The sequence below is a fragment of the Cydia splendana genome, chromosome 3, assembly GCF_910591565.1.
Source record: "Cydia splendana chromosome 3, ilCydSple1.2, whole genome shotgun sequence".
NCBI classification, from domain to species: domain Eukaryota; kingdom Metazoa; phylum Arthropoda; class Insecta; order Lepidoptera; family Tortricidae; genus Cydia; species Cydia splendana.
Genome location: NC_085962.1, coordinates 6815889 through 6838853, shown reverse-complemented (window position 1 = coordinate 6838853; position 22965 = coordinate 6815889). Strand labels below are relative to the sequence as shown.

Below are 22965 nucleotides of genomic sequence, written 5' to 3'. Positions count from 1 at the left end.
GGCAAGTTTTGATGTGTGGGCGGCTATTATAGGGATCCCGTCGTTTGGCTGATTCCCACAACAGCGCGAAATTTGATTAACGGCCCGATTCCAACTTTAAGATTCGTCAATTAATAGATCTAGAAACGATATGGATTAGATATGTCAGTGTCAAATGTGACGTTGCTTCAAACAAAAACGTCACTTTTGACACTGACACATCTAATCCATATCGTTTCTAGATCTATTAATTGACGTATCTTAAAATTCGAATCGGGCAGTAAGTGATTGTCAGAAAGTTATAATTCCAACAACCCTTTGCCACCTAAAGGGCTGTGTTTAGTTTTAAGTTTATTAAAATGTGTAAATGTATATGTATGTTAGACTATAACGTATTTGTAATATGGGCCTTATTGACTATTGACGGATTTTTTATTTAAATAATTAAGCTACGTATGTGGGTCTGTTGTTCGATTTCGTCACTTGTCCTAGTTAAAAGGGGTTGTGCATAAATCACGCGAGGTGTTTTCGGTTACTTGACCCCTATTGGCTACCCCCCCGATAACCTCACGTGTATTTTTTTGAAGTTTTTTAATTCGACGTAATTTTAAGACAAATGGTATTGTATGTAATATACTCGCTATTTTGAAGAGCGGAGTGAAGATTTATGTTTAACGAAACCGAGAAAAAGTATCTACTCATGTGGTAGGTATTTTTTCTTAGTTTATTTCACTTTCAACGTGATCTGTCTTGATTTTTTCGTCCCCCCTCCCCCTATCGAAACTAGCGTGATTTGTGCACAAGCCCAAAGCTGAGCCGGGACCGAATACCGGTATTTTTGTACAAAACCGGTGTGACTGTTAAATTTTCGTATTTCACATACCAATCATAATTGTAGGTATTATTAGATGAGTCAACTTAGTTAAGTTTTTTGTTAATTTTATGTGTACAGACAAATATGAAAGGAACCTGTTGTCACAATTTAGGAAAGTCTAATAAACCTACTAAGTGAAATACTTACCTATACAAATAAATTTAAATAAATGTTCTACCTTGTAAGGATACATTGTCCTTACAAGGTAGAACATTTATTTAAATTTATTTGTATTTGTATAGTGGATAATTCCGTCATACTATTCCGTCCACTAGCGTTTTTCTCGAGCAACGAACAAAATTGATAATTTCATAGTTTTCATAGGCAAAGCAGCGATTGCTTTTACTTTCAGTGTTGGGGTTTATGGGCTTTTTAATTTAAAGAACGTATGACTCCGCACATAGATTATTTTATTTTATATTAAAACACAAGAATTACATGTTTAATGTTTTACATATTTTTCAGAAAGCGGGGCGAGTGACGTGTGTCAATGCTTAGCTCATTTGTTTGTTCATAGACTAACCAAAGACAATCTCAACATTCAGCTATCAAAAGCAAATTATTTTTCCTACGATGGAAAATCAAAGAAATATACGCTCGTGGACTGAATAGCCCCTATGACGGAATTAGCCACATTGACCTTACCTACTTTATTTTCCACTTATTAATCACGTTAATGTTTCTAACCGTACAAAAAAAAAAAAAAAAAACATTTATTTAGAGCTGCGGTCGGCAACCTGCGGCTCGCGAACCTGTCACTTGCGGCCCGAGAGGCGCCTTGGCTATTTCGTATGTAATAGTAACAAACAACAATGTCTCATAAAGTCATAAATATTAACAAAGTACGGCCCGCGTCACTTTCGTTAACTACTAATGTGGCCCTTGGCTGCTAAAAGGTTGCCGACCGCTGAATTTTAGAGTAACAAGGAAATCACAATAATATTACAATACAATTAAATTAAAATTACATTAAACAAACAATAACATTAACATACACTATTCTAAATACTACACACAATGTATTAAAGATTAGTGCAAAAATCTGTATTATTCAATAGCAAGAATGTCATATTAATGACATAATGATATAAAAATATTTAATTTTAATTATTTTGTTTTACTTTTTAATCCAGCTTTACGATTATAATAACTCGATAGAGATATAGTAGATCACTTAGATAACACTATCCTTTCAGCTCAGTGCCTAGAAATGTTCCACCAAGTATAAATAAATATTCTACCCTGTACAGATGTTTTTGATAGGTAACTACTTAGGGCATACTGAAAATTCCTGGACTGGCCACTTAGAAAAAATAAGTCTTCTCATATATCAGAATCCAGAAACTTTCAGTATGGCCCATATTTACTTAGCGGCAGCAATATGCATGTTGAAGAACAGTCTTAACCCTGCAGGCATTCTCGGGAGTTTCTGAAAACTTACACGAGAATTTAAAGCAAGTTTCCATTTAGAAAAAATCTTGTGGGATTTTTCTCTCAATAATATTACCTACATACTACATATTAATGAGACAAGCAGAAGGAATATCTAATAAAGCCCATTTTTATTAAGGCCAAGTTGTTGTCTGACTGACATGTTTGCTAAATTTAAATTTCTGAGAAGTATTCCTATATTGGTAATTATTATGGAAACTCGTCTTTAGTACAATGCTATGTAATTAGCGGTTATAATTGTTAGAATTATGCAGGCAAAAGATAATTATACTCGTTGAAATGTAGGTAGTTATTGAGGTTAAAAGGAAACGAAAACAGTTTCGTTCGAGTGAAAGTGGATGGGCTTAAACGTCTATTATGACGTTCAACATTTAAAAAAGCGAAAATTTGGATAATGTAATTATACGACCCTGATACAACTCGCAATCTCGCGCGCACCAATGAGTGCGAGCGAAATATGTATATATATTTAATGACATGACACCACTCGCAAGAGCGACCGGATTATATGAATATCAAAACCATAACATAAAAATCTGAATATCGCTCTTGATCATCAATACGGCCTTCGGCCCGCCGCGCTGTTTCGCTTGTCTAAGACGCGTCTAGTGAGATGATTAGGTAACATTCCGCCGTTTTCGTGCCCGGAAATTAAATTTTAATTCACAGGTTTACCAAGTCAGATGATTTTATTACAGCCTGGTGACCGACGAACAGACGGCCAGTGCAGTCTTAGTGGTAGAGTCCCGTTTTTACCCTTTGGGTAAAAACACTAAAAAGGAAAAAAAACGCAGTTTCCAATAGCTAGAGACCGGTCTACAATCCCAGCTAGGCATCCCAGCACACATCTCCACGCATCATAATGACTGTTATGACATACTTTACAGCAATTGAACGTGCGACACGGATCACCTTGTGTGCAGACTATCGACACTTGCTATGCGGACAAAGGTTTGGAACGAACGGAGAAAGTTGCTTTCGAGTTTTCGAGATGACTCGGCCGGACTGCTGTTAGATGCGTCTGGTCTTACGAGTAGGTAAGTCAGTTTTGACTCATAAAAGAGGATGGGCAGATTTATATGGACACTGACCTAATTAATGAACCAATAAGAAAGGTGACATAACATTGGGTAGGTTTTTTATATTATGTACCTAAAAAAAAATGTAATTATGTATAAATATTTAAAATAAGACTCCTTAACTCAAAAAATCTATTAAAGTTAAAATTAGTAGTTAAGCTTAATATTATATAATGTGCATATTTTACTGAAATAAACAGTTTAATTTTTTTTTATATACTTACTCCATCTTTAGGGTTTCGTAGTCACCTTTAAGTTTCGCCATGTCTGTCTGTCTGTCCGAGGCTTTGCTCCTAAATTGCTGCAATTTGGCATGGATACATAAATCATGCATTGCGACAGAACGGTAAAATAAAAACTATTAAAAAAAATTTTTGGGGTACCTCTCATAAATGTGTACCTACATTTTTTTTTTTAATTTTATTGATCTGTCCCAATAGTGTGGGGTATCGTTGGATAGGTCTCTCGAATAACGGTCTCCAAAAATAATTTTTTGATATAAGTAGTTAATATTTTCGGAAATAATTGCTCTGAAAGCTCCGCTCCGCTGTTTTTCTTAATATTTATTTATTTACTTTATTATACAAAGACATTTTATGCTTTAGGTAGGTACATATTCGTTATACAAGCGGTAGAACACATAAAAGGCAGTCTCCCTTCCCTCCTAGAAATTCACTATATACGGGGTTCGTCACAGGGTGTCGCTATTTGAATTGTTGCATTTGCAAGTCAAACGAAATGATGCAGCGATGGAACTCAACCAAAGTGCTAACCTCGAAGTGAGTTAGTGCCTATAAACTCAAAGGTTCAAGATTAATTGTGAGTCTGGATGACTCTTTGGCTAAACAGCTAACAAAATACAAGTTTGACAACGAAAGATCAAGAATTGCGTTGTTCCTCTCTAAAATAAGTTTTTAGCAAAAATGTCATTTTTGGTACAAGCTTTTATCGCTGACTGTACTTTTCTTACGACAGACAACTAATACTCATCGAGAAAATTCTACTTAAATACCCCTAACACAATTAGGTTGCGTTGTTTCATCACAGAGTTCCAATGGCCACCTCCTGTCTCCATCATCAGATCAGCTCGATGGTACCATAATATTGCATTGTCATCCGATTTATACATGCATGCAAAATTTCAGCTCAATCGGAAACCGGGAAGTGGATCAAATTTAACTTGCAAGATTTGATTACAGACCGACAGTAAACGGGACAGGTGAAACTAAATTAAAGTTTGTAAAATAGCGCCAATAGTGCTGTCTGTTTATCGTTCGCTAGCCTGTGCCGCGCAATCGAACTGCATCCTCTATACTATAGTCTATATTTATAGTATAGAGTCTATAGTCTATAGAATAAGCCGGTGCGTACACTAGATACGGATATTGCGGCTGAAAATAGCAAAATGAAGGCAATATCGCGTTCTAGGAGTAAAGTAAAATAAAATGCAATACAAATCTCTACTCTATCATATTATTGTTTGCAATCGTCTATAATAATTGTTAACGTAAAAGAAACTATATACATATTAGGTACATGTAGTAATCTTCTCCAACATAACAACCTCTAAATCTTTCGGCCCGGTTCTAACTTTAAGATAAGGTGTATTCGGGTATTACCGAATGTCGGATAATTCCGAAATTCAGATGAAAATCACCCTTAATTCCATCATAATAAAAGTCTCTTTCGGAATTATCCGACAGTTTTCGTTCGGAATTACCCGAGTAAACCTTACGTCAAATATTACGGCTAAATACGATATAGATTAGATGATGTCAGTGTCAAAAGTGACGTTTATAACAAGCTTTTATTAGGTCGACCTGTATGTAACTAACTATATGTAATGGAATCTAAGGTACCTAACTAAAAAAATTGTTTAAAGTGTAATATCGATATCTTATTATACAGTAAACTACTGTGGTAGTGTGCAGTGAATGGAGAATTAATTTTGAAATGCGTTTAACCACCATTTTGGGGTCAACGGCCGATAGTCCACGTACTACTTGTAAAGTCCAGCTATCGCTTTACAATAGCTAATAAAATCATCGTACACTGTCTTCTACGAACCGTACAATTTTAGTGGTCGTATTGAGCTCCCAATACCTTGATACTGGCGAAATAGTCCCACTGGACTGAAGCCATAATTTTAAAAGAATGAATCCATATCGTATCTAGCCGTAATATTTGACGTATTTTAAAGCTCGAATCGGGCCGTGTGTCTTTAATTCTTAATTGGTTGCTCGGAGCAGTCGTGAGCCGGGCGATCCCGAACTATTGAGTGATTACCTCTGCCAAAATACAATCAAATTTACTCCGTCTTAATAGGTAATGTAAGCAAAACAGTATGTAAATTCAATAGGGGCAAACCTATAAACGGTGGTTAGCATGGGACCTAAGAAGTATTAAGATAACTTTTGCTTAGAAAAAAAAAAAATAACCATACAAAATAATTCGAGCCGCAATGTAAAGCAACACACCAGTTACGAGATACGAGCTTTTTATACCTAGTTACTGTCAACGCGTTGACAGTAAGTTAGTATTAAAAGCTCGCATTTCGTAATGTCTTGTCATGTTATGTCGCGTAATGCTGGCAGTACATTGCTGCTCGGTTAATTTTCAAAAATTAATGACAGGGTCTTAATTGAGTGTGACTCCAAAAAACTTCATAATTATTTTCATGATTACACTGGTAAATTTATTTTATATTAACGGGTGTAATTTGGTTTGATTTATTACCCGTTTGGAATTACACATTGTATATTAAAACAGTCGGCAAACACAAAAAGTGGCACGATGGTAAATTTATGTGCGTTTTTAATGTCACAGGTAATAATGAAATAGTGAAAGTAAATACATTCTAAATGTGTAGGCGTGTCTCAAATTTGCACAACAAAAAGACTAAAAAGGCTGCATGTTTTCCACAAGCATATACACAATCAAAAACAAATATCTGGGAGACCGAGCTTTGCTCGGAAAACATATAATAACTAAAAATGCGCGTTTTCCCAAAGTGATAAGACCTAGCTAGATCGATTTTTTTAAATCGTTAGAGCCGTTTCCGAGATTCCCGAAATACTTATATAAATAAATAAATATATACTTATACAAGAATTGCTCGTTTAAATATATAAGATGTGTATTGGTAACTACCAGAGTATAATAAATAAAGAGTCATCCAAAATACAACGCCGCGAGAATTGTTAATGTTGTAGATGACATTTAAATTTTAGGGTTCCGTACCTAAAGGGTAAAAACGGGACCCTGTTAGGTACTAAGACTCCGCTGCTGTCCGTCCGTCTGTCTGTTTGTCACCAGGCTGTATCTCATGAACCGTGATAGCTAGTTGAAATTTTTACAGATTATGTATTTCTGTTGACGCTATAACAACAAATACTAAAAACAAAATAAAATAAATATTTAAGTGGGGCTCCCATACAACAAACGTGATTTTATTGCCATTTTTTGCGTAATAGTACGGAACCCTTCGTGCGCGAGTCCGACTCGCACTTGGCTGGTTTTTTATTTCCCTTCGTGGGCAACTGGGCCCACAAGAAATTCATCCCGCTTATTTTACATTTTAAGTAGTAATTTGCGTATGAAAACTGTCGCCCAACGGCTACTTTAAATTAAAAAAAAGTAAAACTGTGGCCTTAGTTACAGTCAAAAAGCAGATTAAAGCATAAATCTCATTTTACATTGCGCCCTTAGAAATGGTTTAAAAATCCTAAAACTCGATGACGTCATTTGTGCCTATAACGATTTTATTATATTTTTACACACCCCGTGCTAGAATAAACATATTACGTAACTACGTCGAAGTTTTAAAGGGCCATAATACTGTAAAACTTTGTACAGTCACCTGCAATAATATGTTACACAACGAAGGCCGCAAAAATATCTGACACGATCTTATATGTAGAGCCATAGGAGCGTGTCACATATTTTTGCGGCCTTCGAAGAGTAACATATTATTGCAGGTGACTGTACGATACACGTGCGAATAGGTACCTAATTCGCAACTCGTGTCGATTTAAAACACTCCCTTCGGTCGTGTTTTAAAATTCCCCACTCGTTGCGAATATCCTAGTTTTCGCACTTGTAACGTAAATAACTATTCTTTTTTTACATTTATTATTTATAATTATGACGAAACATTATTACCGTACTATTATTGTGCTATTCTGTCGTGCTAACAGCATATGCAGTAATCGCAGTTGAAAATTCATGCAATTGTTTATCTTGTTCTCTTTGAATAAGTTCCTTCTTCATTTAAACGATGATTTTCGTGCAAGTACTGCACAAAGAATAAGCAGGGCAGTATTGGGACTATAACATCGGCTAGGAATGTCGGATTTTACGTTTAGAAGTCTTAAAACAATACCTAGCAGATAGCATAACAGATTCTATACATAATAGCGCTCAAAATGGAAATTATGGTAAACTGGCGCGCGAGGAACACGTTGTTGTATAATAGAAGTTGTACGTCTTGAATATTTCTTAGAGTTTGAAATTACCTAACTTAGGTAATGGAATGAAGACTGGAAGTTAAGTAACGTTATGTTTAGGTATACGGGAAACCTCGCGACTAACACGTAGGGGAGACCGAGGTGAGTTGTGACAGAGGAGAGTTGTGACATTGTCGATTTTTTGGAATCTAATAACTGTTAGTGAGCTCGCAACAGTGTGCGTTTGTTAGCTCGCAACTTGAACTTAACCAACGCACGTCATTGCGACCTAGTTTTTAGTTAATAGATTCCAAAAAATCGACAATGTCACAACTCTCCTCTGTCACAACTCACTTCGGTCTCCCCTAACCTTACCTTTTCGTACATATTAGTACTGTTTTCAAACATTTGGACAAACATTAACTTTAGGAGAGGAAAGTACAAATAAACAAAACATGCCGAACACACTTAGCGGAAGAATAAAATGGTTAGGTAACTACATAATTATATAATTTATTATGCAATATTGACCTAAGGCCAATTCGACTTGTTTACGATAGTTTGTGACATAGCGACAAAATAATTAATGTGTAAATTAATCAAACCAATAAAAAATATGGATGTATTCTAGCAGTTAATACTAGTATGAGTATTATGCCCTTAATACAAACTGTCAATAATATATTGTTAACTAAGGGATGAAAGGCACCCATTTCTGTAATTACTAGCGATTTAATAGTTAATGCAAACTAGAGCGTGAAAATGGACTATTTATTTTATTCCCAGTATTATTAATTGATAGTTTAATAATTGACAACAATTTTCCACTTGTTTCCACATAGTTGCTCTTGGGACGGGAAGGAGAGGGAGGAGAGGAGTAACACCACTTTTCTGCACTAGAGCTGATACATATCACTTTTTGGTACTTTATAGATCAACAGTGACCCACTTTCAGAGCATGAGATATGAAAAGCATATTTATTTTCCGATGGAGATGGTACAGTCTTCTTTATTATTATCTTGCACAACGAAGCGTGCAATAGTTTACTTAACATGGGGGCAAAGTTGTTGTTTGAGTTGCGTGGGCTTCAAGGCACGAGGGTTAATAAAAACTTTGCTACCGATTCTACCAGCCAAGAGGAAATAAATTTGCATCAAATTACTTAGCCCCACTCTTGTGGACAACAATGCAAATTTCTCATCAAATTTTAAATAATTTATTTATTTAATTTAATCGTATGGCTACAAACTTGTCGCTTAATAATTAATTGCTTATTGAATAGGTACTATAGTTTAACATCTAGTTTCTTCACCCATTGGGCTGCGTTCACATCAGGGCAGAGCAGGTCCAGGGAAACTCCGGTATATTTCCTCTTGGGGCAGTCGTAGATGATGTGATTAATAGACTGCACTGGAGCTCCGCAATCACACGCCGGTGAATTTCGCCAGCCACACTTAAAAATGTAATCCCCACAGAGTTCATGTTCGGTTCTGAGCCTATTCAGCTGGCACAAGTCCATTTTAAATAATAAAGAGAGCCTTTATGTTATGAGGTAGTGTCGTAAAAAAATGGTTGAAACAAACTTAGTATTTTAGGACCCTTACTTTTCCTACTGTACATTAACGATTTACCAAATGTAACGACGTTCAAATGTACTCTTTTCGCAGATGACCTGTCTGTCGTCATCCCCTGTCGTGACCCTAAGACATATAACAATGACATTAATGATACAATCCAAAACATTGTAACCTGGTTAAACCAGAATAATTTACATGTCAATTTGCAAAAGACAACATTCATCCAGTTTGTAAATAGGAATGCTGTCAAACAACCTCTCACAGTTACTTCTTTAGATCAAATTGTAACAGAGTCCAATCAGACTAACTTTTTAGGTATATGTGTCGATGATAGTTTGTCTTGGAATGAGCATATTAATAAAGTATGTAGTAAAGTAAACTCGTTTGCATTTGCCTTGTGGAGATTGACGAAAATTAGCAGTAAAGAGACTGCAATACAGGCGTATCACGGCTATGTTTGCTCTGTACTCAGATATGGGATTCTTGTTTGGGGAAATTCTAGTCACGCAAACCAAGCACTGCTAGCACAGAAACAGTGCATCAGAGCTATTTGTAATGTAGACATATTGACCTCATGCAGACCTCTATTTAGAAATATGAAACTTCTGACTGTGCCATGTGTGTACTTATTTATATGAAATCTGTTTATTTGTTAGAGTGCATCCTGAACTTTTTACTAGATATAAGGACATTTGTCAGTTTAATACGAGATACCCTAATCGTCTCGTCATACCTGCTAAAAAGACTACTGTCTGTTATATGGAAAGAGCGCTTATTGTATGGCAATAAAAATTTATAACTGTCTCCAAGATGATCTCAAAGTACTACCACTTAGTCTTTTTAAGCGTAAACTTAAGAGTTGGTTGATACAGGAATGTTTTTACTCAATTGATGAATTTTTCGACTTCTTCAAATATGATTAGATACTGACATTGTAATTAGATTAAGTATGACATCTGTTTTGACATTGTAATTATAAGTAGGGATATGTATAATATTAGATTTATTAGCATTATTAATAGATGTAGCATATCTAGGGTTTGTGTTTTGCATGCCAGTTGCTGGTGAAGTATGCATGTGCTTCTTAATTGCTAATCCATCTTTTGTACCATATTTTATGCAAAATAAAGATATTTGATATTTGATATTTGATATTTCCGAGCCATGAGTGTGTCAAATATATTTGCGCTGTTAGTTGTGTGAGATCCTGTAGGTATTGCCGATGACTGTACATAGGAAGTTTGTCAACTATTGTTTAAACACGAGGATGCTTGGACTTGGTAAATACATTTTGTGACATGTCGTGGTAAAAGTCTGATATGGGCCGGACACTATCATGAATAATGACATTACTTTGAAGGAATTACATTTTTAGTGATAGTGTAGGGATTGTCATGAAGGAATGACGGCAAGTAATGAAGTTTATTTATATAATTTCCGTCAGTATTTGAGTTATGTCAATGTAATGACACTAGAAATGACATTACTACTCAGTGAATTGATTAGAATGATGGAATCAGAAATGACAGAAAGAATGACGGATGATAATGAAGTTATTAAATAAATGAACTAACGAAGGAGCGAGACATTTGACGTTTTTAATAGCAACACCACAACAGACGGATTCTGAGAAACAAATTACTTAAGTGAGCGAGTCGTATGCGATAGCATATTACTGTATCGATCGATGTATAATATGAATAAGTTATGTTTTCCTAGTTCAGTAGGTATAAGAGTATTGTATTGCACGTGCACACTGGCGCCGCTGCGCTAAATAATGGTGATTATTTAAATTTAACGAAAGATATTTAAAAAAGGAGGCCGCTACGTACTGTATTGTGTATTTAAGTACCTTTTGAATACATCAAACTAGTTTTTATGTTACTGGATTCGTCAATATATGCGTCCAAAGTTAAAACGGCAGTTTTTGTTTTGAGTTCATAGATCGACGAATCCAGCAACATAAAAACTAGTTTGATGTAATCGAAAGGTACTTAAATACACAATACAGTACGTAGCGGCCTCCTTTTTTAAATATCTTTCGTTAAAAAAGGATGATGTTCCGCTCCCATACAAGTTTGGCCCAACACTCGCTAAACATGGGTGGTATATTGTTAGGCTCCAAACATGAAATGAAAGTCCCGATAGTTATTAGAAATTCACGGACACTTCACAGAACATTATAAAAGCGGAATTTCTCTACGGTTTTGAGGTTAGGAATTCTGCCTTGTATCGGGCCATGTTAAATAATATTATGCCTTATTACAAGGAAATAAGGTGCCATAAATAGTGTAAACATATCGATGATATTGGGCGTTTAAAACGCTGTCAAGGAACAAAAATCGAATGAGTTGGTATTAGATTAATACATTTTTTTAAATAAAATAATATATTTAATACGACTTCCTTAAATGAATAAGACATAGCATGCGAACCGGTATAGACTATAACAACTAGAGCTGTTTTATAGTAAAAATTGTTATAGCATCAAATGTAAAACCAATTACTTAAGTAAACATATTTACTTCAATTCCAGAGAGAGAAGAAATACAGTAACAATCACAGAATTGTTATAATGAATTCGATAAGTAACTCATTCAAAAAAGGAATGTTTTAAAACAAATGTTTGCCTAAAAGGCACTTAATAATAAACTTAATTTGTTTCAAAGAAGTTAGAATTCCTATTTTGTAGGTTTATCATATACGTAATTTATAAAAAAAAGTAGATATATATTTTTCCCTTTATTTTAATGTATTTTTAAGTTTTAACTTATTTTCGTGTTATTCATATACATACCCTGATATCAAATAAGGTTTTATTAAAAAACGACTTCAGTGGGAAAAGCCGGTGAAAGCTAATTGTAAACTGGTGCTCTTCTAGATTTAATACAATACTATCAAATAAATATGTAATAATTAATATCCATACACAAACAAAACACAATCCATAGCGACTCTATTCGTTCCATATTCGTTCGCTATTCACTTTTGACGTAAGTCACTTGGGCATGTTACATGTTACAATTAAAGTCATTGGAATAAATAGTTTCTACTGTATCGCAGTTCTTTTTGCAATTTTGATAATTAGTGCTTAAAAGAGTATGTCGTTAGTAGTATGAATGTTTTTCTTTGAAGTGAGCGTTATTAGCATCAACAGGAACATCGTAGAAAAGTATTTTGCTGCCATACTTTTTTGTTTGGCTCTGGCTGGACGTCCATTTATGAAATGTCATTGATTCTATGTAATGGCGTGGGATGTGTTGATTTGGTTTAATTACTCTTTAATTTATTTTCTTTACTAAGACGTGTCCGTTGGAATTTAATATATGTATGAGATTGTAAGAAATATGATTAAATTTATCGTATATATAGCATGCTTATCGAATCGTAGGCTAAATTCGGCATGATCCTTTAAATAATCACGATTATTTAGCATTGGCGCTAGTGTGCACGTTGATGGGCTCTTAACCTGTTGCTATTGGTGGGAACCTATTAATGGACCTTAGAGCATTTGGGTTAGGTAAGTATAAGCCGAAACAAGAATCATTTTTCGGGTCATCATCAAGTGTCAATTTTCCGCGTCCAGGTGGAAAAAGTACGCGAGGCACAGATCTCAATTTTATTTATATGAGCCTAGAGCCACTGCTGGGCAAAGGCCTCCCTCCTCCCTTTCCACGTATCCCGGTTTTGACCCGTCTCCCACCAGTTCCTATCAAAGGCGTCGAGGTCGTCTCGCCAACGCCGTCGTGGTTTGCCGCGACCTCGGGTTTGATGTGGGTCACGTGGGACCCAATTGGTTGTTGTTTTAGCCCACAAGTCAGTCGGCAAACGTGTCCAGCCCAGATCTCAATACATTTCTTAAATTACTTTACATACCATAATAACTGGGGCATTTTGTCGAATATAATTTATATTTATAAAAAAACGATGAAAAATGGAATTTAACCTGATATTTTCTTACAAACTACCTAATGCGGCCAAATTCGTCATACGGGAGTTTTTTTCTAAAACAGTGCGCAATTAGTAGAGTCGGACCAAAAAAAGTCTGCAGCGGATTTGATAGCCCACGCAGTGCAAGTGTCATTTATGGGTCTCTATTGTTTCCCAAATAGTTTTAAGTCATAATGTATTGTTTGTCCGAATTTTCGTTAGTCATAATTGGTTTTTCTCAGAAACGCGTAACTTTTCAGGATTGCCATAAAACAAACCTAACCTAACCTAACCTATCTATAGAATAACCTTAGGAAAATCCTGAAAAGTTAACGGTTTCAGTTTTATGACTAACGATAATATGACAAACAATACATTATGACTTAAAACTTTATGGGAAACAAAGGGACCCCGTCATTTATACGTCATAATTTCATAGAAGTTTGACGTTTAAAATAAGACTTGTACTGCGTGGGCTATCAAATCCGCTGCAGACTATTCGTAGTCTGACTCTAGCTACTGTTGTAGAAAAAGAACGCTTGTTGACGGAATTTTCCGTATGACGGATTTGGCCGCATTGACCTTACACAAATTGTATCATGCAAAATTTACCACTAATTATTTTCAATTGCATGATATAATTTAAGTGGGTTAGTAATGATGAACTTCCGTAATGCATGAGTGATTTTATAACGGCCTCCTACTTTTGAAGAGTTATAAAAAGTTATAAATATTAATAGTAGTCCTGCTGTGCTAGATATTTCTATTTAGTTTTGCACAAATACACGTAGGTACCTATATAATTGATGCCTACGAATTTCGGAAAGTAAAAGATGATGGGCTGATGGCAGCAAGTTTTGATTTTTCGTGGTAAGGCGTGCGTTTGCGCAGTCTCTTGGAGGAGCTCGCAGCGGCGCGGACGCTGCGCGAATCGTGTTCCAAATTTGAACTCGAATAGTGAAGTGAGTGTTTCGGTTATTAAACTTTAAGGTAAGTTCGAGAATACGTAACAATAGGATTGTATTTAATACGCTTAGAGTGCTTGTGGTAATTCGATCGGTTTATTTTATCGGAACGATTAAAACCCAGTCAATTGATACATTTTATTTATTAACAATTAGCGGACTTATTTCCTTATGGCATTTTCTACCAATCAACCATATTATGACTAAATGATTTATGTATTTGCTTGCATATTAGAAGATCGTGTGTAGTGTAATCAGTGCAAAAACAAACTAGACCAAAGCACATATTAAAACATAATTTCTTCGGGTCTATCGCGAATTTATTTTGTTACCTTTTATTTCGATTGTTTGACGCAGATTACACTGGTCGTGGTCGCGGATTATTTATTTATATTTTTATGTGAATTCAATACACAAAAGGTTTTTTTATATTAGGTATACACCGTATACACTTATACAGCCCTAAGCATACATTTATTACCCTAGCTACCCAACCCCAGCTATTTGTTTATGTAAGGTTTTACTTTTTTAGGGTTCTCGTATGTAGGCAGATAACACTGAAAGTTTTTAGGGTTCCGTACCCAAAGGGTAAAACGGGACCCTATTACTAAGACTTCGCTGTCCGTCCGTCCGTCCGTCCGTCCGTCCGTCTGTCACCAGGCTGTATCTCACGAACCGTGATAGCTAGACAGTTGAAATTTTCACAGATGATGTATTTCTGTTGCCGCTATAACAACAAATACTAAAAACAGAATAAAATAAAGATTTAAATAGGGCTCCCATACAACAAACGTGATTTTTGACCAAAGTTAAGCAACGTCGGGAGTGGTCAGTACTTGGATGGGTGACCGTTTTTTTTTTGCTTTTTTTTTTTGTTTTTTTTTTTTTATATGGTACGGAACCCTTCGTGCGCGAGTCCGACTCGCACTTGCCCGATTTTTAGATACTAATAACGGTAATTATTTAGGCACACCATATTCTTTTTGTGGCTGTTTAATTTTGTTTCCAACGCGTACCAATTAATTTTGTTTATACGACAGAGCCTATGTAAAGAAATAAACCAAAATACAGCTTAAAATAAATTACCCCGTATAATGTATGCTGACTCCGTAGTCCGTGGTCAATAAGGGAGTACCCGTGCTGTCCGTAGCATTCGTATGGCAATTATATTATAGATATCAGCATTTTTTTGTATAGGTATGTATGATTTTCATACTTCTGCTATCTAAGTTGACCAAATTATTTGATAACTAGGGATATATTATTATGGAACTCTTCTAATAACCCGTGGAGCGCCCTACTATCTCACGTGTGATACTATACTAACGCAATTTGGGTCGTAGCGACGCATGCAGTATCAGACGTGTGTTACAATAGATCAATATGGGTCAATTTGCTTTGCATCAATTTGTTGTATGATGGGTCGTTCGACGGGTTAAGTTACGATGGTTACAACTTCGATGTTAGGAGAGTTAGATGACCCTTATCAATGATCATACGTAGGCGGTAACCCATGTCACTGAGAAGACGTATAAAGTCATAACAACAACATTTTTACTGCATAAAGTAACGCCCGACATACAAAATTCAAGTAGGTATATGAGTATATTGTCATTATTTGACAATATACTGGAATTGTTTTTGTTTTGACAACCGGTCTGACCTAGTGGGTTTGACCCTGCCTACGAAGCCGATGGTCCTGGGTTCAAGTCCCGGTAAGGCCATTTATTTGTGTGATGACCACAGATATTTGTTCCTGAGTCATGGATGTTTTCTTTGTATTTAAGTATACTATATTACAAGCCGAAACACCGAAGGCAGAAGATCACGCGGTCGTTCTGATACACGTTCACAATAATGTCTAAGAATTTTCTCCGAAATATTATAAATAGGTCGCTAAATGATGGATGAAGATAGGTACAGTAGGCAATAAGTAAAGTTCTTGGGTCGGGATGGGGGCCAGAGGGTGGGGGTGGAGATCGCTAAACTGGTCAATTGACGAATTGCTCGTGGCTCCATGTTGGCTTTGTGTGCCTTTGAGTGCCTTTTGACCTCAAATTTGGTTGACGGTACAATTGGTTTCTAAACTTTGTGCTACATATTTCACAAGTTCTCTTGAGATCACAAAAAACGTAACGGTTTATTCAATATAGGCATGCAATTGTAAGATCCTCTTGGCTTTCTCTATCTGTCAAATCATTGTACAGTATGCATAAAAATATTTTTATTTATGATTTTGCACTGATATTTTATCTAGAATTTTGTTTTATTCTTATTGCGTTTAGTAACAAAACATAAAAAGTACCTTTCTCTTAGTTTGATTGAACTGGAAAGAAAGCAGATGGCTACCTGCAACAAACGAGATTTTTTTGCCATTTTTTGCGTAATGGTACGGAACCCTTCGTGCGCGAGTCCGACTCGCACTTGGCTAGTTTTAATACCGCGTAAGTGACTCATAAACTTGGTGACTTTACCAAGGAGGAGTTTTGGCCGAAGGGTGTCAAGTTTCGGCGGTTGCGCGGCCGGCTCCCTGACACTGCGGGGTTGCGTAATGCATCGCAGCCATAATGTGATAGTGTTTAGTTTTTTTAAAGTTTAGTTTTAAAATATATTTTTATATAATATGTATGCTAGTTTTAAGGTATTTATGTATGGACCATTAGTTGCCTGAAATAAAGATTTTCATTCATTCATAATATAGTATATTTGTATACGTAATTAATATGTTATTCGTAATTTATTGATTGTTTTTGCTGTTGTAATTGTAGCACCGCTCACAATCTCTCTGCTTTTGGCATTAAGTCCGCCTTTTGTACTATAAGGTTTTCTTTTGTGCAATAAAGATTAAATAAATAAATAAATTCCTCCCATCGACTTCTATGGATTCTTGTTACTCTCGGAGTTTCCAACACAGGCGTTTCCAACATTTGAAATCCTGCATTCAGTTGCAGTTTTGAATAAGTTCTGAGAAACCCTAGAGAGAGGAGTTATAATCCGACAGTAAATTGTAGAAAATAAATTAGGGCGCCACTTCCTACGTACCTGACACATTTTGACGTAAAATGCTTAAACATGGCAACAATTTAGTATGGATTTGTTTTAGTTCCATTTTATTTAATTTCTACTATTTTATGTCGCACTATATCTTAATGAAACCTAGACATTTTAGATAAGGAAACATTCCACAACCGGAGAGTACGATGGGGTATTCCACTGAAACCGCACAGTGTGCGCAAATTTGTTTCCAAATTGTAGTCGTATTATCACTACACCTAATAAAGCATAGTCCCCCGACGAGTCTGTCTGTTTGTGTCTATGTTTGTTCGCGGTAAACTCAAAACTGCTGAACAAATTTGTATGCGGTTGTCATCCATCAATAGAGGGATTCTTGAGGAAGGTTTAGGTGTATAATTTTTTAAGGTTTTGTATAACCCGTGCGAAACCGGAGCGGGTCGCTAGTACGACATAAAATGCCGGCTCTTCTATAAAAACATCGACATCTAAACTTCATACATATTTTATTTTTCGATTTCGGGGTTGGTCCAAGTTGCTCAGTAAGTATGACCTATACATTCACTTCGAAAAATATAACTAGGATGGAAAAAAGTATATGTGTACAATTAATGACAATATTATAATGCTGACGCTACAGAAAGGCTACGCTCAATACGGAAACTCTTCTCAAAGAAACGGTACGTGTTATAGGACAGAAGCTTTCTCTTTCACACAAACGTATCTATGTATTTTTCGTCTCGCTGTCACTTTCACTTCTGTGAATGACCATCGAGAGAGGAAGTGTCGGTACAATAGATGACCGTTTTATATTAAAGATGAAGTGTTGATGGTATTTAAAGGCATCGGAGGTAAATAATATTCCAAACTCCAGAAATTTAAAATAGACTGTGCCATTTGGTTTCGTTATACTTGGTTATACGTACTTAACCATACCCCGAAATTAACGGAGTTTAAAAAAGCGGCCAAGTGCGAGTCGGACTCGCCCATGAAGGGTTCCGTAGCAGCAAGTAACATAATAAAATTGCGGTTTACGATTTATGACGTATTAAAAAAAAACTACTTACTAGATCTCGTTCAAACTAATTTTCCTTGGAAGTTTGCATGGTAATGTACATCATATATTTTTTTAGTTTTATCATTCTCTTATTTTAGAAGTTACAGGGGGGGGGGGGGATACATTTTACCACTTTGGAAGTGTCTCTCGCGTAAACTATGCAAACTATACAGTTTAGAAAAAAATAATATTAGAAACCTCAATATCATTTTTGAAGACCTATCCATGAATACCCCACACGTATGGATTTGATGAAAAAAAATTTTTGAGATTCAGTTAGTTCTAAGTATGGGCAACCCCCAAAATTTTTTTTTTTTCTATTTTTGTGTGAAAATCTTAATGCGGTTTACAGAATACTTCTACTTACCATGTTTCAACAGCATAGTTCTTATAGTTTCGGAAAAAAGTGGCTATGACATACGGACGGACAGACAGACAGACAGACAGACAGGCAGGCAGACAGACAGACAGACAGACAGACAGACAGACAGACAGACAGACAAACAGACATGACGAATCCATAAGGGTTCCGTTTTTTGCCATTTGGCTACGGAACCCTAAAAACACCGTGTATTCCACTTGCATCATTCGACTGACGGGACACATCAGAGGCCCAAATTCGATTTTCAATCCGCAAAAATCCTGCGACGGAATATATATGTCGGCGGCAGATCGTAAAATCGGGCATATCGAGATATTCCTAGGCATATCATGAAAAGCCGCCATTTCATGATCTGACTAACGACTACCAGCCATTTCGTTTAAACCTCAACGTTTGACGATTTGCCTGGCAACGTTTAGGCATATCAAATAAGTAGGGTGTGATATTCCTAGGTAGATCATGAAACGCCGGTATTTCATGATCTGCCTAGCGAACACCAGCCATATCGTGCAAACATCAAGGGGTTATATTCCTAGGCAGATCATGAAACGCCGGCATTTCATGATCTGCCTAGCGAACACCAGCCATATTGTGCAAACCTCACGGGGTGATTTTCCTAGGCAGATCATGAAAGGCCGGTATTTCATGATCTGCCTAGCGAACACCAGTCATATCGTGCCAATCTCAAGGGGTTATTCGCGGATGGTCTAGAACGCAAAATGACTAGTGTAATATTTTGCCTATATCTCTTTTAGTCTACATCGCGAACGGTCCAGAACCACAGATTATATAATAGTTCTTACGAACAGATACTTATCTCTCAAAGAAAACGCAAATACCTACCGTTTTGATACCTACACAAAAATAAAATGGACTGACCTTCAGCGCGCCGCTCCCCGCACCGCGCGCACCGGCACAACGCTAGGGTTGCCGACGCGACGCTTAGAAATTTTAATGCGTGTGAAGACCGGTGTCTAATTCGATTGATCAAACTAACATTAGAACTTGCCTTAAAGTATATAACAGCATAGCGTTAAATAAGTACATTTAAGCAAGTTAAGTTGCAATAATTTATAATATTCCGTTTATGCGTTAGGTTAGGTTAGTGTTTGCGAAATACTCATTTTAAAAGGTCATATGTCCCTGCAGTTACCGCAGAGTTTACGCCGTTTTATAAACCACGCAATGAACCCAGCAAGAATTACCTAGTTTTAAAACTTCGTGTAATTTAAAACCAGATATAGATTAATGTTACACAATAAAGAAAAATAATAGAGAATCCATGATTACATGTAATTCATTATAAGATAACCAGAGCATAAATGAGTACCTATTTTCCGGTGTAAAATAAAGATCTTACTGTCGATAAAATGATCATTTACCAAGTTAGCTACCTATTTCAAATAAATATCTAACTATAGGTAAATTTGTCGTAATAAACACTACATGTTTAATTAAAGTAATTCAAGAGTACCTACGTAGCTTGTAACTATCGTAAAAATTGTCAGTGCGGCGCGCGGTGACGTGCGTACGTGAGCGCGTGTGGCAACCAACTGGCTTGCTTTTCTACCGTGAATGGGGACAGAATCGTAGGTATAAATCCGAGCTCGCACGGAGAGTTCCATAGGCCTGCCAGAACGCAAAATGCCTACTCGTTTTATCTTTACGTTAGCGATGTCGACGGAGCCCCGCTGTCGCGGGGCTCCTATTCTGTGCTGTTTGGCCTTCGGCCATTTGAAGATAACTAACGAACCTAACCTACCCTAGTGATATAAAAAAGTGGTCATTTTGCGTTCTAGACCGTTCGCGATGTAGACTAAAAGGGCAAAATATTACACTAGTCATTTTGCGTTCTAGACCGCCCGCGACTATACCACCTCAAGGGGTGATTTTCCTAGGCAGATCATGAAACGCCGGCATTTCATGATCTGCCTAGCGAACACCAGCCATATCGTGCAAACCTCACGGGGTGATATTCCTAGGCAGATCATGAAACGCCGGCATTTCATGATCTGCCTAGCCAACACCAGCCATATCGTGCAAACCTCAAGGGATGATATTCCTAGGCAGATCATGAAACGCCGGCATTTCATGATCTGCCTAGTGAACACCAGCCATATCGTGCAAACCTCAAGGGGTGATATTCCTAGGCAGATCATGAAACGCCGGCATTTCATGATCTGCCTAGGAATATCACCTAGCTACCTACGCATGCTGCTCAAACGCCACATAGAATGCAGCGCCACCAGTGGCAAATAAAGAAATTATTTTACGATGCGCCCGGTATGAACCTAGGAATATCAACGAATGCATTGCTCTGATCGATCTGCCGCCTGTTTTATAAGGCAGATCGTGATATGCCTGGGCAAATGTTAGTCAGATCGTGAAATGGCGGCGTTTCATGATATGCCTAGGAATATCTCGATATGCCCGGTTTTACGATCTGCCGCCAGCATATATATACCAGCGACCCGCCCCGGCTTAGCACGGGTTAACAAATTATACACTTAAACCTTCCTCAAGCATCACTATATCGATAGGTCAAAACCGCAAGAAGAGTCGTTCAGTATATAGGTTTTGAGTTTATCGCGAACAAACAATCCAACACACAAACAGACAGACGCGGCGGGGAACTTTATTTTATAAGGTGTAGTAATAGTGATAGGTAGACGAAGCTCTCAATACATTTTTGACTTCGATAAACGATCCGTATGACCGACACTTATCTGACTAATTAATATGACTGTCAGTTATCCCTTCTTCATAAAATATACCTTGCCCATAGATTTGAATAATACCTACACAATTTCTCGCCATTGAAAAATAGTAGTGATTGATCAATAAAAGTTTTGATGAATATCAAAACTCTGGCATTTCAATTTATGGCGTTTTCAAACCGCGCGCAGTACATTTGTGTCGCTCGCGGCACAAATACGTGGGTCCATTTTGGAGCTCTAGTCAGACTTAGTTCGTTGGTTATTTATTTATGTCTATTATTTCAACGTTACAATAGAAAGGTAGGTAGACAAACATCGATTCTTCAATGTCTGATGTAGCCCCGGGCCAATCCATAGTGGATAAGTAGTTAATCAAAGATCGAAACCTGTTTGGAGAAATTCGAAGTTTCGGCAACTTGCTTCACGCAGGCAACTAATAGGCGCATATATACCTACCTACTTATGTATGTGAATTGTAGGTTGAGTATGGCGCGTCCTACTTTCGGCACAGAAGTTTTATATTGAGTATATTTAACACAAATGATAAAGCTTAGATGATCACTGTTGGACCACTGGTAACCATTGCGAAGCAATGGCATTCCGAAGCAATGGCATTCCGACATATACAGTGTGGAAAAATAAGTCGGGCCCTGGAGGGAAACTACCTTAAGTTGGCTCATTTTACTTAAAGGAGACATTCCTTTATTTTTAAAAAGAAACGAAACTGCATATAAAGATTTTTCTTTTTTTCTTCAATTTGGCTTGTCTAAAAAAGTCTTGAGTACTAAATATTAGATTTTATGGATATTTTGTACGACAGACTAATAGTGTGAGACCTAATGTTTCTTGGAAAATGTTATCATTAACATTAACTGTATCGACTAGGTAGAATAAATTGCGAGTGTTTATTTTTGGAATTTTTAGTCGGTTCGAGTCCCGGGCGAGGCAAGCGAGTTTTAGAAAATCCTTGAATGCAGTTTTGTTTCATTTTAAAAATAAAGGAATGCCTCCTTTAAGTAAAATGAGCCAACCCCCAAATTAAAGCATTCGTTTTAGCAGCCAAGGGCCACATAGTAGTTAACGGAGGTGACGCGGGCCGTACTTTGTTAATATTTATTACTTTATGAGACATTGTTGTTTGTCACTATTACATACAAAATAGCCAAGGCGCCTCTCGGGCCGCAAGTGACAGGTTCGCGAGCCGCATGCGGCCCGCGGGCCGCAGGTTGCCGACCGCAGAGGTAGGGGGACCAAATTGTACGCAAAACATTTTTTTTTTCTACTTGCCATCTGAAAAATAATCATAATTATTATTGATAAACAATAATTAGGTAACGGCATCATTAGGCTCATCTTTGAACTTGTTTTTTCGCTCCACGAAACCGAAATCGTCCTGTTTTTGGGTTATATGCCTGAAATAAATAAATATACAGGGTGGCCAAAAAATAACTGCATTCCCGCAACCTGTATAATTAAGTCTACTTAATAATTATTA

The 22965-nt window shown here is 36.7% G+C and overlaps 1 protein-coding gene and 1 long non-coding RNA gene across 2 annotated transcripts in view; one reads left to right on the top strand and one right to left on the bottom strand.

Annotated features, from left to right (window-relative positions):
• LOC134806467 (uncharacterized) overlaps positions 1–22965 on the bottom strand; it is a 184345-nt gene that overhangs the window by 44190 nt on the left and 117190 nt on the right. Inside the window, exon 2 of the long non-coding RNA XR_010146532.1 lies at positions 18350–18928. This is a non-coding gene — a long non-coding RNA (uncharacterized LOC134806467). The remainder of the gene's footprint in view (positions 1–18349; positions 18929–22965) is intronic.
• Positions 14214–22965, top strand: part of LOC134806431 (very long chain fatty acid elongase 4-like) — a 32651-nt gene continuing 23899 nt past the window's right edge. Inside the window, exon 1 of the mRNA XM_063779709.1 lies at positions 14214–14327. The gene's annotated coding sequence lies outside the window, so the exon portion shown is untranslated. The remainder of the gene's footprint in view (positions 14328–22965) is intronic.